This window comes from Natator depressus, chromosome 23 (assembly GCF_965152275.1).
Source record: "Natator depressus isolate rNatDep1 chromosome 23, rNatDep2.hap1, whole genome shotgun sequence".
Taxonomy (NCBI): domain Eukaryota; kingdom Metazoa; phylum Chordata; order Testudines; family Cheloniidae; genus Natator; species Natator depressus.
The window spans coordinates 12,220,725-12,236,561 of NC_134256.1; the positions used below are offsets into that span (position 1 = coordinate 12,220,725).

At 43.5% G+C, this 15,837-nt stretch overlaps 1 long non-coding RNA gene across 1 annotated transcript; it reads left to right on the forward strand.

Moving 5' to 3' along the window:
• Window positions 1-8,129: 8,129 nt before the first annotated feature.
• Window positions 8,130-14,567, forward strand: LOC141976322 (uncharacterized). The gene is made up of 3 exons (XR_012636099.1): window positions 8,130-8,166; window positions 8,979-9,010; window positions 14,486-14,567. It is a non-coding gene; the product is annotated as an uncharacterized LOC141976322 (long non-coding RNA).
• Window positions 14,568-15,837: the final 1,270 nt, after the last annotated feature.

Genomic DNA, 15,837 nt, shown 5'->3' on the forward strand with positions numbered 1-15,837 from the left:
TTTGTTGGGTTTAGTGTGCTGGTGCTGGGTGGTGCTGGTGGCCTGTGATATACAGGAGGTCAAACTGGATAATCTGGTGACTCCTTTTGGCCTGAACCTCTGTGACTCTTCTCAGAATAGCCAAGCCCAGAGAAGATTGTGTGGAACTTCAGAAGGGCCTGTCAGAGCTGAGGGAATGGGTGGCTCAATGGGAAGTAAATTCCATGTTGAGGTCATGCCTGGCAATGCTTGAGGGGAAACAAGGCAGTGCACACTGGAGGGAATAGCTGGACCCACTTATACCCTTGCAGGGAGCTAAATTAGCTGTAACCAGAGCCCTGGGTATCACTGGGCACAGCTCAACGAAGCCCCTGTTCAACGTGCGTTCACAAAACAGAAGCAAATGTTACTCTGTGTAAATAAGTCACTAGAAGAGAATGGTGAGAATATTAGAGTGTCACTCTATGAACCAATGAGATGCTCCCACCTTGACAGATGTGCCCAGGCTGGCAGGTCATGGGCACGGCATCTAAGTGGTGCCTGGGCCTGACGTTGGGGGAATTTGATCCCTAACGAATGGAGCCCCTGCCTCAGTCTCGATGGTGAAAAGTTTCAGAGTAACAGCCGTGTTAGTCTGTATTCGCAAAAAGAAAAGGAGTACTTGTGGCATCCGATGAAGTGAGCTGTAGCTCACGAAAGCTTATGCTCAAATAAATTGGTTAGTCTCGATGGTGAAAAGCTGTTTCTATCCGATCCTGAGATAGCAGCATCCCTTTCTGGCTCACACAGACAGCAGAGAAGCGGAGACGCTAGAGCACAGAGCGGCTGTGGCTTTCTGTCTTTTTTAGCGCAAAGGAACAGAAACAACCACTCAGCTGAGAGCAGCCGCCACTTATTTGCTGGCTTGACCATAGCAAGAGAACAGGGAGAGCAGCTGGGGACTGCAGCTTCCCCTTTACCTAGACCAGAATAAGCAGAGAGGGGCTGGGAACAGGGATCCTGATTTTCTGATATCCTGATTCTTGTGCCATCATTTGCACCAGTACAAAGTGAATGTGAAACATTTCCATCCTCTTTTAGTAGCTCTTTGCCCTGATGCAAACACAGTGCCAGGTGCAGGGCATCAATGATTCAGACCCGGAGAGCCACTGCAGCTCGTCCCCTATCTAAACCCGAGAAGCAGAAGAGAAAGGTCACTGGAGAGAGCATCTAAACCTCAAGGAGCAAAGGAGCAAAGGAGAACTCAGCAGCAAGCAGCTGTGGCTTCCCATTGGCCAGACTCCTGCAGAGTAGAAGGTGACCCACAGCACCGAGACTGCAGCTCCTAGGCTGTGAGGAGCATCAGACAGAGTGGAGACTGCAGAACAGAGCTTTTCCTTTGTCTGAGACCCAAGGTCTTGGAGAAGATTCAGAGCAGATCCCTTTGTGCTTGGGGAGCAGAAGCCACTGCAGAATTTGAAGGCAGTTGCATGAATGCTGATTCCACCAATGATTCTCACACTGTGTCTGTGGCTTGTTTGTGAGTACTGGGCTTTGTTTCCCCCTTAAGAAAAGTATGAGTAAAATTGTCCTGTCATGGACAGAGCTGTTATATGCTACTGCAGAGCTGAGAGCTTGCCTCAGAAACTGTTCTGTGCCCTTAAGGCACGAGCAAGGCCCTGCTCTCCTTCTCTGTTGTTCTGTGTGCTGGAATGGCTCCCTTGTGTTTCTATAGCTTAACTCTTTTATGAAGATAGTTTGGCTTCTTGCTCAACCACCAAGGTGGAGGGACCAATGCACTACTGGTTCCTAGTGTGACATATTGAAAATTCTGCTAAAATTGTGGCTGTCATTTAAAATGTCAGGGGGGTTTCCTGGTCCTGATTGCAGGTAGGGGGATCTGTAGGGAAGTGTGCAATCTGGGTCCAGCAGCAATCAGTCTGCAAAGAGGCAGCCTAGACCAAGGTGGGGTGAGTTACGCCTTTCTGTCTCAGGGAGCAGCCTGCTTTTTCTCTCTCCATTTTTGGTTCTTGTGTATTAAGGTTCTGGATTCTAATAAACAAATGGTATAATGTTGCAACCTTCCAAAAAGAGTGTTAGGATATAGATATTCAGGCCTGTCTGTAAAGGCCTGTACTTTAAGAATTTAGGTGTGTTCTTATCACTTGGCTAGTTAGAGGTATAAAAGAAAGAATCAAAATCACTGTCTGCCAGTGTAAGGTCCTTCTCTTACTGTGACAGTCTGAGGCCCTGTTCTTAGGCTAAGGCCTTTGGCTAAGCGACAGAGGCAGCCATAAGCTGGGAAGCGACTGGTCACATCCTCACATTCCAAACTAGTCACATTGAAAGAAGGTGCTATTGGGCTGTTAGGAATACAATCCTGTCCTGATAGTGCCTATCACCTCCAGAGAAAGGGAAGTGCCTAGAAGATGTACAAGGAAATTGAGGTTGATAGTTTTCTGTCTGGTAAGAACTCACTTATCAATAGACACAGCTGGGAAACTCTTATGTCTTTATAGATGTAGTTGTGAAATCCTCACTTCTATATTGTTTTGTCATTATAGTTCCCACTTTGCTATTGTTTATTGGCATGGTCTCTGTCTGCTTCTGTGATTGTTTCTGTCTGCTGTATAATTAATTTTGCTGGGTGTAAACTAATTAAGGTGGTGAGATATAATTGGTTAGCTAATCATGTTACAATATGTTAGGATTGGTTAGTTAAATTTCAGTAGAATGATTGGTTAAGGTATAGCTAAGAAAAAGGAACTTGTATTTAAGCTTGCTGGAAGTTCACCCCAATAAACATCGAATTGTTTGCACCTTCGGACTTCGGGTATTGTTGCTCTCTGTTCATGCGAGAAGGACCAGGGAAGTGGAAGAGTGAAGGAATAAGCTCTCTAACAAAGAGTATTATGCCTTTATCTAATTTCTCTGTTTGTGTGCCATGAAACAGGACATACAAGCTTCCCCATAGCATCTAAGTGTTGTCCCCAGGGAGATAGTTCCTGGAATGCCCAAGCAAGGATTCTCCAGCCTCATCCACAACCCTAACTGAATTGGCACCTAATGGAACTTCTGCAGCTATGAATCATTTTCAGATGAAAGGAAAAATGATGATGTTTTTCCCTAACGTAACTTTATTTTTTCTCCCAAAGCTTTGAGTTTTACATTCCAGCAACAGCCGGCCTCCAACTGCATTTCCTCATCAGGTGAGCACTGACTTGAGTTGACTATGAAAACAGGGCCTCCTCTTGTTTTCATGCCATCCTTTTCTGACCACAGCTACATCTGTGAAATTGTAGAGTGGCCCAATGACACCCACTGGCCCTGCTTCTCCACTACCTGGCATCTTGTGTCATAGTTTAACCCTGAGAAAAGTGATTGTAAAATGCTGCCTTTCTGATCTGATAGAGCTTCATACCTGCATTGTACTTGTGTGAATAGCTATATAAGAGATTTGGAAATGGAGAACTTACTTCAGCTAAGCTACGGCATACTTAAACAATGTAACTGGGACATCCCTGAAAATCACAGAAAAGAATCTCAGATTTTGTAAATGTCACCACGATAATTGTGCAATCTTGACCAGCTATTCTAGTCTTTATAGGTTATTATACTATTCTCATCACCACAGTGTGTAAGCCCCTTTTTTGATCATCACACTAATGAAATTGTTTTTCAAAAGTGTTGAATATTCACAACTCTAAGTGAAGTCCATGTGATCTGCAGAGGCTCATTGTCCAAGGTGCTGAATAGAATTGGGAGAATTTTCTTCAGTGAACAGCAAATTCACTGGGACACAGAATCTGTCTGCAAATTTGAGTCGAACTCAGTGAACAGTTTTAGCCCCAAAAAATTGAAAAAAAAAAGTTGAAATGGTTCATGTCATCTTTTTATTTTGAAATGGCATTTTGTTTCAAAAGTTAGCTAGTTTAAGAAAAAAAAAGGAGTTGAAAAATACCAAAAAATAACCCAAAATGAAACAAAAAATGGAAAAAAAATGCTTGATTTGACCAAAAAGAAATTTGTTTGTTTGTTTGTTTGTTTGTTTGTTTGTTTAAGAGCAAAAAAGCAAAAAAAAATTCAGCTTCAGTTCAAACTGAACCATTTCCCCCCCCAGATTTTTCAGTTTTCCCCTCAAAACCAAATATAAATTATTCGTTCAGGTCTAGCACCTTTGTAGTGGTAATCAGCATGGCCCATTTCAAGCTATTTGAACAGATGAAACAGATGAAATGGGCCACCCTGATTACCACTACAAAAGTAATTCTTTCTCCTGTTGATAATAGCCCACTTTAATTGAATTGTCTTGTTAGAATTGGTAAGGCAACCCCCCTCTTTTTGTGTACTATGTATATATATCTTCCTACTGTATTTTCCACTCCATGCATCTGATGAAGTGGGTTCTAGCCCATGAAAGCTTATGCCCAAATAAAGTTGCTAGTCTCTAAGGTGCCACAAGTACTCCTCGTTGTTTTTGCTGAATTGGTTCTGTCCACTCAACGGGTCAGGAAAGGCACGCACAGTCCAGTCATCAGCTTCTGAATTCTCCTTAGGCCTCCCACCTGACTTTGCCGGGTTACAATGTAAACGTCCACCTGTACTAAGTGCCCGTCAGAACCAGGGACAGATATAGTAGCAGCTGTAGCTCGGGTTATCTCCTTGCTCTTTGCAGAGTGGGTTGAAACCAACAATAAATCACTGGACTCCTGGTACTACTGATGGAAAGGTCAAAGTTTAATTTGGGTTTTGGTTTTTGTTTTCTGTACCCAGCATCGCGTAGTGAAGGTCTCATATTTCAGGATATTTGCAAATGGGAACATGAAAATAAACAGAGCTGGTTGAAACAAAACAAAACAAAAATACAGAACAGTTTTTCAATGAAAAATTCAGATTTGTCAAAATCAGAATGTTTCATGGGAAAGTATCAGTTCTGATGACATTTTGAAGGGAAAATGTCCAGATGAATCATTTTGACTTTCACATTATATAATGTTATAAACATTATCGTATAAATATTGATTTTAACATATTTTATTTATATGATTTGTATTTAATATTAGATTGAATATATTACAATGATTCAACCTATCTTGTACCTTAACAAAAACAAAATTATTTAACATTATCAAAACAAAATATTTCTGTAGTTTAGGGTCAATTTTTTTAGCAATTTTCTTTTTGCAGGAAATTTAAAATTTGGGGCTTTTTATTCCAATTTGGAATTAAAACAAATTTTGAAATGTTAGACTTTCCCACAGAACATTAATTCTGGTGTTTGAGCCGCTCTAAAAATTCATTCTATCGTTCAGTGAATGGCCTGTGACAGACATCTTTATAATATTAGATACTTATTTTTGGTCTGGCTGTTGAGGGGCCAGCATCTTCAACGTATTCTACTTTCCCTTTCCCTTTATTTCTAGCCTAATGTTATTGTTTTCTGTAAATATTCATGTTGCTTTGGTTTTCTAGGACTGCAAATGATACTTGGAATTGCAATTCCTACCACCCTGGGTCTGTGCTTGGTTCTGTATCTAGTAATAACGAAAGGTATGTAAACACCTACACCTGTTAGAAGGTAGATAAGACAAACTTCATAAGAAATCCCCAGGTTCCATAATGTTCTCAAACAGGCTCAGGGAGCCAGGATAGAATCACTGTTAAATGTTTGCAGTACGTTTCTTTTTGAGATGGGCCAACGTCAGAACTTCACATCTGAATGAAGCCCAAATTCAGGGGTTTAGGATTTGAATCCTGTAACATTCTGGCTGCATTGGCCTGAAAATTCCACCTGTTAGCAGGTAAAAATTCTGCTAGAAAACATTAATGCATCTTTCTGATTCACTGTTGCACTGGGCTTTTTACCCCATCTAGATGGAACAGAAGTGGAACTGGCTCTAGAAAGAGATGACTTAGGGTGTGAACTGAGTGGTCCTTGTGGAGGAGGCCTGGGAGCAAAAAAGCTCAGGGAGGAGGCTTGCGCTGGATTTTGCTTATAATTTATGAATAAAGATGAATGCCAGGAAGGGGTTGCATTCTGGCCAACTGCAATCAGCATAAACTGTAGCTTTGAGGTGAAGTATCTTGATCACAAATTGCCAGTTTGGAATCTGTCCCTACAGCTTTGATTTGTGGAAAGAACCTAACCCAGAAGGGGGATCTGCCTCTGATTTAGCCTGAGAGATCAGAAATTTCACAAGCCCAATTGCTCTTGTGAATTTTGTGACATTTTGGACCAAATTCTTATCAGAACAGCTGATGAAACTCTCATCAAAATCTGGCATGGCCTGAAACTTGCACACACGGTCCTAGCCTAAATCTAGATGAGGTCAGAACTCTAGACCCTGCCTCTTTACTCCATACCTAGTTTGATTTATGTTCCCCTTTTTCAGGGGTGAAAGTAAGTCCAGTGACTTACCAGTACTCTGGGGCCAGCTGTGGCCCCCGGAAGGGGCGGTGTTGAGGGGGTCAGAGCCAGCCCCAGCCCACCCTGTAAGGAAGTGCCCCCCCACCGGGGTAGCAGAAGCAGCCCAGGGCTCCAGGGGCTATTTAAAGGGCCCGGGGCTCCCCTGCTTCTACCGCCCTGGCCCTTTAAATAGCTGCCGGAGTCCTGGAGTAGCGGCGGCGGGGCTCTAGCGGCTATTTAAAGGGCCCAGGCGGTAGAAGCAGGGGAGTCCCAGGCCCTTTAAATAGCTGTCGGAGCCCTGCAGCCGCTACCCCAGGGCTCCAGCAGCGGGGCTCAGGAGGCAATTTAAAGGGCCTGGGGCTCCAGCCACTGCTGGGAGTCCCAGACCCTTTAAATTGCCCCCTGGGAAAGCCAGGCTGCCCCAGTACGGTGCACCTGATCTTACTGGTACGCCGTACCGGGGCGTACCGGCTTACTTTCACCTCTGCCCTTTTTCTTTACTAATGTTGTAGCGAGTCATTTAGGCCATTTCACTAACATTTTCTGTCTTTTCAGCTGCATGTCAATGTAGAAACCAAAGGTAAGAGGACACTATCTCTTAACACATCCCATAGTAGCTACAGGAATACAGTATTTGATTTAGAATTACCCTGCCCTAAAGTTGAAGGTGCTGTTTCATGCAAACACTGATTACAACTGAAAAATAAAGAAGATAGATTATGACTCAAGTCAGGGATTAACCCCACTAGAAATCTGGTGGCCATGACAAATGAATCCCTCTGTGAAGATCCTTTCCCAGCTAAAGCACCCTCAGATATAGTGGTCTTTGCTCATGTAGCTCTGTGCTAGTGAGAGGCAGTGTTGCCTAGTGGATAGCACACTAGCCTGGGACTTAGACACTGTAGGGTCTGTTCCTGGTTCTGCTGCTGGGTGACCATGGGTGAGTCATTCCTCTCTCTGTGCATCAGTTTCCCTATCTATACAATGGGGCTAAAGATGCTGTCTTTCTTTGTAAAGCACTTTGAGATCTCCTGAAGAAAAGCACTTTATAAGCACTAGGTGTTATTACCTGTTTGGGAAGCTGGCTCTAAAATTTCCAGGGTTTCCAGGAGGTAAATAAGCCACAAAACTGACTGTGCAAGGCAGTTCCTTTTCAGTCCCACTGGTAATTGGGGGAGAATAAGGCCTCAGAACTTGTGTCGTGATCCAGCTGCTAAAAGGGACAACTGGGTTAGAATTACCATATGTGGCCACAAACTTGGCCCAGTCAGTTAATTTTTTTGGCATGTTCTTAAATCCAATTTTAAAGATTTTAAAGCAAAACAGGTCCAGCCCTCAAAATTCAGATCTGGATCACCCCAAGTTCTGGATGTGTTTGAATCCAGGGCTTTGCTTAGATCTATTAAAAATATATGAGCCATTTGTGAAACTGAGGTCCAGCCCTGGGTTTGGATTCCAGGTCCATCTTCCACCGAAGATCAGAGGCATTTGTGTAACCTACTGTAGACACATGGACGTATCATGGCCACCATTGAGGTTTGCACCCTGCAATGCCAGTGGAATAATTCTGTCCAGTTGAGCTAAAGGAAAAACTGGGAGCAGCCAGTAGAGGGAGACACAATCACATTTGCTAAGCCAAAGCATCACATTGGTAGCTGGGACTTTACCTCAGGCCTCTCTTGTTTTAACTCAGTAAATACAAGTAACTTTCTACATTCACTCATATAGCCTTTCTCTCATTTTCTACAGGGAGCAAAATCCATATAAGAGCACAGACAAAACTGCAGCAGGGAAGCTTATTGGTATGAAGTTCAAACATATTAATTTACTCCTTTGATTTACCCATTTATCTGGTATATTCGGATTTTCAAGGCAAAGCATTGAGAAAATGAGTACAGTCTGTTAATTAATTCACAGGTCCAGGACACTGTAATATCAGCTGCAGTATAAACTTTTTTTCTCATCATCAATAAATTTCTAACCCCTGATTGGAGGATGAATATGTTCTGCGAGTCATGGTATAATGCATGTCTAGGAGCAGTGGCTGGAGGCTGGGATTTCTGCTGAAAAGCAGATGGCACAATAGCTCATTACCTAGGCCTATTCTGTTCCATTGCAATGTGTCACAGATTCATAGATTCCAAAGCCAGAAGGGACCATTGTGACCATCTAGTCTGACCTCCTGTATAACACAAGCCAGAGAACTGCCCTGAAGTAATTCCTAGAGTGGATCATTTAGGAAAAAACTTCCAAACTTGATTTTAAAATTGTCGGTGATGGAGAATCCACCATGAGCCAAATCCAAATCCATGATCCTAGGTTCCATTTTTCATGAACTGGATGCCCTCCTAGTAAAGATCCCAAAGTGACCCCAAATCACCTCTCCCATATGTATGCTTCAAATGGTAGATTTATTGTTTGAATTGCTATTTATTCCTCTCAGAGCTTAAGTACTGAAAAGCAGTTTTTTTATAAATATCATCCCCACGGTGTCTGAATCCTTCAGCACTACTCACACGTATAACAGGGATTGACAAGATGTTTAAAATTCAGATGCTATTTGACCTGAAAAATTACTAATAAAATGGCTATAAATGCAGTATTTATTTTTCAGATGCCTCATCTGCTGGATGTTCCCATTACACAGTAAGTAAAAAGACAAGACTAAAAGGGGGAATAGGATAGAGATCTATAAAATAATGAAGGAGGTGGGAAAAGAGAATAGGGAACTGTTATTCACCCTTCCCCACAATACAAAAACCAGAGATCACCTGATTAAATTAATAGGCAGCAGGTTTAATACAAGCAGGAAGTATTTTTCCACACAACGCACAATTTACCCGTGGAACTCATTGCCATGGGATGTTGTGATCGCCAAAAATATAACCAGGTTCAAAAATGAACTTGATAAGTCCATGGAGGATAGGCCCATCAACGGCTATTAGTCAAGATGATCAAGGATGCAAACCCATGCTTGGGTCGACACTAACCCTCTGACTGCCAGAAACCAGGAGGGGATGACAGGGAAGGAGCTATCAAAAATTGCCCTGTTCTGTACACTCCCCTTGAAGCTCTGGCACTGGCCACCATCCAAGACAGGATACTGGGCTAGATGGACCCTTGGTCTGACCCAGCACGGCAGTACTTATGTTCTTCTCCCATAAGAGCCTCTGCTCCCAGGTAGGAATCGTCAGGATTTTGGGTTGGGTCTGGAGCTCATTTTGTCGGTGGGTAACACCCCGCAAAAGAAACAAACTAACTAACTAACTAACTAAAAATAAAATAAAATAAAAAGAATAATGCGGGGGATTTCAGAGGGGTTTTCTCCTCCCACAGGCTCACGATGGCGATACAAACTGTGCATTCACAGGTCAGTGATTTTACCGCCCAAGAGAGACTAGGTGGGTGAGCTAATACAGCTAGAACAGCCCTGCAAACATTTACCGGGCTAAAGTAGCCCTGCTGCCATTGAAATGCATGGCCAACTCCGCCGTGCCTCAGAGCTGCAGGATCAGGACCTGAACGTTTTGTCCGGCTATTTGAGAGGGGTTTAGTATCAGTGATTATGAAAAAAAAAATTGGGGGGGGGGAGTTACTGAGTAAATTTTTGTTTATTAAAAGTCCTCGCCCAATATCTGTTCCCACATACTACAAACTTGGGAAGACCTAGCAAATGTCCAACACCCGACCCTCTGCTTACACTCCCTTAGTGCTAGTAAAAGAAAAATATTTAAATTGGCCCCTTATTGTATCATTTGTGACTTAGGGTCTGATCCAAAGTCCAATGGAGAAAGACTTCCATTGACCTCAATGGGCTATTGACCAGGGCTTTACATAAGAAGTCCTTGTCCCGTAGGTTCACTAGAGTGGGGTCTAGTGGCTACAGCAGGGGTAGAGCCAGAGGGACAGAACTCCTGGGTTCTCTGCCCAGCTCTGAGAAGGGAGTGGGCTGTAATGGTCAGAGCAAGGTAGACATGAACAAAATGTTTTGGCATGGAAATTTTTTCAACTTTAAAGTTGCCAAAAAAACAGTCCCCCCCAAAATGGTGGTTTTGGTTCCACTCAAAACTACTTGTCTTTTTTGTTTTTCAAAATTACCAATGAAGTGAAAAATCCATTATTCACCCAACTCTCCTCCTGGCATCTGTTTCTAGCTCTGGGAGGGGAGTGGTGTCTAATGGTTAGAGCATAAAGGGTGCAGTTCTATCCCCACCTCTAGAAGGGAGTGGGGTCTAGTGGGGAGGAACAGGGATTCAGGACTCATGGGATCTAGCAATTAGACCAAAGGGGGCAGGATTCTGCATGGAAATTTGGTCTAACAGCTACTACAGGGATTGGGGATATGTCCTATTTATGGCTCTGCGATTAAATTGCTGTGTGATATGGGACATGTCACCTTTCTATGTCTCAGTTCATTTTTATAGTGTGTATAATAATATACTCCAGCATCTGATAATAACCACAGGGATATTTGGACTCAATTAATTCTGGTTTGGATAAAGCTGTGAAATTATCAGAAAGAAATTGCAATATAAACTAGAGCTGGACAAATACTTAAAAAAAGAGATGAATGTGTCAGGGGTTTGGTTCATTTTCACTATGTTCATGTCATTTTATATCCCTGAATCCCACAGCTCTGACGCTGGCCTGCATGAGTCTCTCAGACTGTGGATAAAGTCACAAATACGCAGGTTCGATGTTGAATACTCATGTTGGATGCTGAATGTGGATTATAACAATAATAACAATTTGTAGCTCTTATATTGCGCTTTTCCCCAGTAGCTCTTAATGTGCTTCACAGTCTTTGATGTGTTTGTCCTGATAAAGCCCCCTGTGAGGTAGGGCAATGCTGATATCTCCATTGTATAGATGGGCATCTGAAGCGCGGAGACACTAAGCAACTTGCCCAAGATCATTAGAACATAAGAATGGCCACACTGAGTCAGACCAAAGGTCCATCTAGTCCAGTATTCTGTCTCCTGACACTGGCCAATGCCAGATGCTTTCGAGGGAATCAACAGAACAGGGCAATTTCCAAGTGATCCATCTCTTGTTGTCCAGTCCCAGCATCTGGCAGTCAGATGCTTAGGGAAACCAAGGGCAGACCCGGGTCACAGAGGAAGTCTGTGCATTCAACCTAGCAGTGATGTGTGTGACCAGTTGTGAAGTTGAAGGCCAAACCCCAACCCTGGACAGCTCTTGCCAGCATCCAAAGACTGCCCTTGACTCCCCTGCGAAATCTCCTTAATGTTTTGGAAAATTGAGTCAATTTGTAAATGACAGGAGTAGTTTGTGATCACTCTGCTAAGCACAGAAAGAAAAGCCAAAAATGTATTGGGCAGATACGATTTGCCCTGCTCTACTGTACAGTGTGCTCATTATTTATTAAAGCAGTTTAGAAAGTCACCTGTTGTGTTTATTAATGATGAATTATTATTGGCCTCTCCACAGAACAGCTGGGTTCTGCCATTAAATCTCAGCTTTCTCAGAAAGACACCAGCCCCTTTGCTTCATGTTAATATGCACACGTTTTATTTCCAGCTGGGGATCGGGCCCTTTCAGAGGGGTAGCCGTGTTAGTCTGTATCAGCAAAAACAATGAGGAGTCCTTGTGGCACCTTAGAGACTAACAAATTTATTTGAGCAGAAGCTTTTGTGGGCTATAACCCACTTCATCAGATGCATGGAGTAAAAAATATAGTAAGTAGTATATATATTACAGCACATGAAAAGATGGGAGTTGCCTTACCAAGTGGGCAGTCAATGCTAACAAGGCCAATTCAATTAGGGTGGATGTGGCCCATTCCCAACAGCTGACAAGAAGAGGTGAATATCAACAGAGGGAAAATTACTTTTTGTAGTGCTAACAAGGCCAATTCAGTCATGGTGGATGTGGCCCATTGCCAACAATTGGGACTAAATAAACTTGTAAAGCTGTGACAAGTTTTAACTTACAGGTATCATAGCTACTAAAATTGTTTACAAATACAGTATTCTTTTTCCAGATGCTTCATCTACTGGATGTTTCCATGAGATGGTAAGTATCTAAGAATGGCCATATTAGGTCAGACTAATTGTCCATCTAGCCCAAAATTATGTCTTCTCACAGTGGCCAATGCCAGATGCTTCAGAAGAAATGAACAGAACAGGGCAGTTGGAGGTTTAGAAACATCTGGAATATGGGGTTACATCCATAACCATCTCGGCTAATAGTCATTTATGGACCTATCCTCCAGGAACTTATCTAATTCTTTTCTGAACCCGTTTACACTTTTGGCCTTCACAACATCCTCTGGCAAAGAGTTCCACAGGTTGACTGTGTGCTTTGTGAGGAAATACTTCCTTTTGTTTGTTTTAAACCTGCTGCCCATTAATTTCACCAGGTGATCCCTAGTTCTTGTGTTATGTGAAAGGTAAATAACACATCCCCATTCACTGTCTCCGCGCCAGTCATGATTTTATAGACCCCCATCCTATTCCCGCTATGTCGTCTCTTTTTGAAGCTGAACAGTACCAGTTTTTTTAAATCTCTCCTTTTATGGAAGCTGCTCCAGACCCTTCATCATTTCCGTTGCCCTTCTCTGCCCCTTTGCCAGTTCCGGTAAATGATGTTAGTAACACATCACTCTCTCAAGCTGCTCCGGGAAATGCAAGTCTGCAAGGGAAAGGATGGAGAAAGGGTTGACAACACCACACAAATGCGAGCATCACAACCATGAGGGCAGCTGCCAGAGTCTTAGGAACAGATTCCTCCTGTCCCCTTGCTCACACTGAGCAGTGCTGTGATCCGCAGCTAGCCCCTTGATTTCAAAGAGATGATTCATGGTGTAAAGAACAACTCAGCGTGGGTGAGGGTATCAGAGAAACTGGCCCTTAATTACTACAAAAGAAGGCTGTGCTTCTACACAACACAGCCAGGCCCTTGGCTGTATGAATTAGACACACTGCTCCCTTTGGGAGTCAATTTCAAGGGGAGTGGACTGGCTAAGGCCCTTATCCTAATCCTCAAACATATTTAGGCTCCTAATTTCCACTCAGATCAGTGGGAAGATCTGCTCTGGGGATTAGTTTGGGGCAGTTTTCTGGCCTGCATTATATCGGAGGCCAGACTGAGCACAATGGTCTCGGGCCTTGGAATCTATGAATCTTTGAAAATACTTTTGATGATCTGGGCCTAACCCCTTTCAGTGCCTGTGAAAGTCCCTCCCTCCATGTGTTGTCTGTCTCATCCCTAATTTAGAGCATTTCTAATCTTGGGAGGATATTCCTGGGGATATTTGTGTTAATGTAAAGATTAAAATCCAGTTTCTTAATAGTTCCTCCATCAATAGCTCTTCCCATATTGTAGAACTTTGAGAAGTTTCAAACCTAACATAGCTCCAGCACCCACTTCACCCCTACCTATGATAGCTTAGTCATAAAACATTATTGTAAAAAAATAGACCCTGATTGTATTTTGTTTAGAATGTCTTTGGAGACAGAGACTGCTTTTCTGTTCTGTGTTTGTACAGCGCCTAGCACTACATGACACAATGTGTGATTTTGCAGAATGAGCTCTTTGGAATAGGGACTTTCCTACCCTTGCTATCTGGAGTCACAGGGGACTGGGAGTCAGGACTCCAGGGGTCTGTTCCTGGTTCGGGGAGGGGAGTGCAGATCAGGAGCTAAAACAAGGTGGTCTAGGAATCAGGATTCCTGAGTTCTCTCTCTTGCTCTGATTGGTGGCTGTGATCTTGGGGTTAGCAAAAGGTGAATGGGGAGTCAGGGTTCCTGGTTCTAGTCTCAGCTCAGGAAAGTGATGTTGTTAGAACAGAAGTTAAGATCTTGGGGATTAACTTGCTGCATAGCCTGGGACATACCACTAGTGTTAAAGTGTCTCTACTAATGACAAGTCTGTGGAAGTTGCATGAACTATAATGTGCATAGTGCTCTGGGATCCTTAGCTATACATAGGCTGTAAGTGTTATTCCAATGTATGGCATCCACCTACTGCTTGTATTACTTGTTATCAATTTCCAGAGGGCTGCTTGGCTGTGTCTCTAATCATCAGCTTTCAAACCGGTTCTCAGAAGGAGATCAGCCCCAGTTGCTTTCTGTTAACACGTACATGTTCTGTTTAAAGGAACCAGCAGACAAAGAAGTAGCAGGTGAGAGGTACGAAATGTTAAACCCCAAGTCAGTGCAGAATGTGCTTTATTCTACACTTCATCACAAAGAGTGAGATACTGCTATCTTATCCCCGTCTGAGCATGGTAAGTGAGTTACTCCCCTCTGGAAAGAAGCTTTCTCAGAAAATCCTATTGATGCTGGAGCTTTCTCTGGGCTGAATTTCCCCCTCCTGGCCAAGGCTTGAGTAATTGAGTCAGGGGTCAGGGCAGGGATGGGGGGCAGGAGCAAGGTGGGCATTTGAGGAATGGGGATCATTTCAGTTGCATTCAACTCTGTCCCATGCCCTGACCAATTCTCCTACGCTCCAGAGAGTCTCCTTCCAGAAAGCAGCTACGCATTCGGGTTACTGTCTAACATTCCTGAGTGTACATGGTTGTAACCATACTAGTCCCTGCCTGGCACCTTGTCTAATCACTTACAGCCAGTGCAAATTGGGCATAAATTGTAGAGAAACATTCCCGGTGAAAAGAGGATGTGGGCCAGGACATCTCCTGGGGGCAGGACACTGCAGCCAGTCAACACTTTTTCGCTACAAAATGTTTGTGTCAAAAAATGGAGGGAAAAAACTCGCGAAAATTTTCTTCTTTTTTATGACAAATTTTGGGGGTATTGTTCAAAACCGAGTCATTTTTCAGTTTTCAGGTTTTCGGTTAGAACCAACATTTTTCTGCAGAGAAGAAAAAGAAACATTTCCCAGCCAGCACTATGTGACAGTCCAGTGTAAGTTAGAGCAGCCCTAAGGCTACTCTAATTTATGCCTGTTACAGATCCACAGGCTCTATGTTACACCCCTGCTTTTAAACAGTCCCTTGGAGGAATCCCTTCAGTGTTCCAGGCCCTCAAACGGTCCACTTTTCCCTCAGGGTAGGCCACACAGCCTCACTGCCTGTGAGCCTGAGCCCTTGGGCTGAAGTACTCCTGTTTCACACCATTAGCTCTGCCCAGCGAGTCCAACTGAGATAGATTCCTGGCCCTGATGTACTCGCCTGGGGACTAATGCACCTCAGGCGTGTTTGCAAAGCAGTGTCTATTACTCAGCTGGATCATCGCATTGGAAGTCTTTAGGTTAGCACACAGCAACCCAGGTTAAGATATAGTCCATCTGGCCAAACCAGTGCCATCCGCCAGTCAAGCTGCTATGGACTCCATTTCAGTCTCTGTCTCTGTTCCTTTTTCAGTCCAAGGTGAGAGCCCTGTCTCTCTCCCATGAGCAGCACTCACCCCATGGCTGGACACTTTTCCCTTTGTTCCCAAGCCTGGGTCATTCTCTGTTTCCCTGCCAAGAGATGGGGAGAAAACCGCCTT